General features: G+C 34.3%; 1 pseudogene; it reads right to left on the reverse strand.

The window, feature by feature from the left end:
* Window positions 1-244: 244 nt before the first annotated feature.
* LOC145122385 (uncharacterized) lies at window positions 245-1,259 on the reverse strand (annotated as a pseudogene).
* Window positions 1,260-3,093: the final 1,834 nt, after the last annotated feature.

Here is a 3,093-nt window from a genome sequence, read left to right on the forward strand (position 1 = left end):
AAATGTGCTCTTCATGCCGCTCCTTGGTCTTCGAATAGACCCTAAAAATCATCAATGAATATGATCACCGACCGATCAAGCATCGTCCTACACACTCGATTCATCCGATCCATGAACGTTGACGGTGCATTGTGTAACATCCCATTTTAATAACCAAAAATTTTCATTTTTGTTAAGATAAAGCTTCACAATTATAAATCCATTTTAAGAAAACCATTTATTCCCGAATTACATTTGTTGAAAATCAGAGTAATATAATAAACGCGGAATCCTCAATGTTGCTAATGAGTGTGTGCAGCCACGCCTTCGCCTTCCCATGGCCATCAATAGGACCTGAAAACATAAACAAATGGGTAAGAACAAACCTTAGTGAGTTTCCCCCAAAATATTGCACATAACAAAACATATAAAAGCATGCATACTAGGTCCACAGTTATCGAACTGGATTACCCCGGATATGGGTGGCATCTGTGCTTGTCGAGAGGAGTTATGCGGCTGATTACAAGCGGTATGAAGGGGAGGACCACGACGGCTATTAAAGGAGTTTGTGGCTCGACGGTTGGTGTATGGGCGACTGTTTTGAGATCGCATGTTATCTGATCTGTGGTTGGCAACGAGAACAGAAGGGGAGGAGTTGTAGTCGTGATGGCTTGATGATTGAGGATGAGTCTGGTTGAGACAAAGTTCTTCAGAGACAAACATTGACCGGGCTTGAAGGAAAGAAGGTAATGGATCCCTGTGACGGATTAACATGGAAATGTTTTCAAATTTTTGTGATAGACCGTTAAGCATGTAGGTGACAAGAGTTTTCGTGGGAACGGGGGAGTCGATGTTGGTTATAAGATCAGATAAGGACTTCAATTTCTGACAATAATCTGCAATGGTGCGATCGCCAATGACTAAGGAGCGGAGTTCATTATCAAGTTCAATTGCCCTAGCATCTTTATTGTCCCGAAAGAGTGCTTCAATGCTTAACCAGACTGAGTTTGTTGTGGATTCCGGTTTTAAGATCATGTTGAGTAAGGGTTGCATCATGGTGCCATAGAGCCACATCTGAACAATGTTGTCGTGATTTTCCGATTCAACATCAGTGGGGCTGTGGGTTTTGTAGTGTCAGTGAGGATGCCATGAACGCCAAAAGACTTACAGTGAGTGGTAAAAAGTTTGCGCCAAGCATCATAGTTGAGTTCGTTTAAATCAAGGATTAGGGGAACAGATGCCTTGATGTTTGTAATATCATATAGTTTTTTATTAGCCATGGTAAAAAAAAATGAAAGAAGGAGGAGAGAGAGGGACGGTGGAAGGAACACCACCGGAGAGAGGGAGAAGAGAAGTATGGCCGGCTAGATTAGGGTTACCAAGGATCAAAGAAAGATCTCTGATACCATGTTTGACATGCAATTTCCCATAACTTATTTCATTGAACATGAATGAATAAATATACAATACAGTGGGCCTTAGACCAATATACAAGATCAATACAAACGGGCTAGTTATCTTTCCAATATAAAGCAATACACAAGAATATATATACACTAATAAATATAATTTTTTGGGTGGGTTGGAGATGCTCTTATATTAGTATTTACATTCATGTCAAAATTAATGCTCAATTTGAAAAGAGAAATATCCATTAACGTTTATATATTTTAATTTTACTTATGATTAAATTATGATATTTTTTTAAAAAAGAAAGTATAAAGTATTTGTAATTTTTTTTTGAACGGCAAATACAAATATATACTAAACTACTCCTAAATTATTCCACCTATGTCCACAATGAGACTTGAACCCTCGACCTCAAGGAGGGAGGACAACACCGGATACCGCTGGGCTAGATTGTCTTCGATTTTTATAAATTACCCAATAACCCGCTCATCGACCTTGTATGATAGTATAAGAAATCTTCATTAAAGTACAACTTTATTTATGATTAAATCATGATACTTCTTTTAACAATTAAGTCCAAAACACTTGCCATTGTATTCGATTTTAGCAAAATGTTGATTACCCTGTTTATATTTAGTGGCATTGTTGAAATGGAGTCCAAATGGTCAAAGATACATGTTTGGTTGGCTTGTGAGGATCTAAGTAGGAAAGAATCACAGCACATACCCCCCAAATTGTTCTTTTATGAAGGAGATTCATGGAGAATACATATACTTCTTTGGCTAAAAAGTAACAAAAATGACCAACTTCATGTACCATTTTTACAGTTACTTTGAGAATAACGTTATTTACCTTTTCTCTATGGTTGTTATTTCGAAAAAAAATGAATTTTATTTTTTTCAATCAACAATATGTTTAATTAACAAATTTATATGGAACGTCTAGGATAAGTTCAACATGCTAACTTAAAACTTAACTTATTTGTGTTGACCATAATTGAAACATAATATAATCATTGTATTCATTTACTAAAACTGGAGGTTACAAATCGTAAAAAAAAAAACTTGGTTTTGTTAGTGTTTGTCTTGTGTATACTCCTTGTATGTATTTGTATCTTCTCCAATGATTGATGTACATCGGCCCACCGCCCACATGTTGTATCTATAGTCCGGCCCAGAGACTTTCATTGTTATTGTATTATACCAACCTTTGCAATGAGAGAAGGAACAAGGAAGATATGGAAAATATTCCCCAGCCAACCCCTTTTCCCCCTTTCTTTTATTTTTTTAATTAGGCGAATCCCGGTGTGTTTACGGTAATAAATATATTTTCTAAAAAATATTTAAATTATTGTGGTTAACTATAAATAATACTTTTTTTATAATAAATCAAAAGGTTAATGTAAAACATTGTTATTATCTACAAAAATATGATAAAATAGGCAATTGTTCAAATTGAAGTTCAAAAACTATAATTTATAACGGTGAAAGTTGATAATATTCAATTAGATCTATGTATTTTTTGAATTTATAATATTTTATTATTTTGATATTATCTACCATAATAAATCAAAATCAATTTTGTCACTTGTCACTCTAAATTTTTTTGCCACATGAAATTTAGAATTTTTTAAATTCCACATGTCATTGGTAGTTTTATTTTTTTATTAAAATCAAATTTACTAATTAATACTTTTACTATATA

The sequence above is a fragment of the Lactuca virosa genome, chromosome 6 (assembly GCF_052849685.1).
Source record: "Lactuca virosa cultivar CGN04683 chromosome 6, Lactuca_virosa_CGN04683_v6, whole genome shotgun sequence".
NCBI lineage: Eukaryota > Viridiplantae > Streptophyta > Magnoliopsida > Asterales > Asteraceae > Lactuca > Lactuca virosa.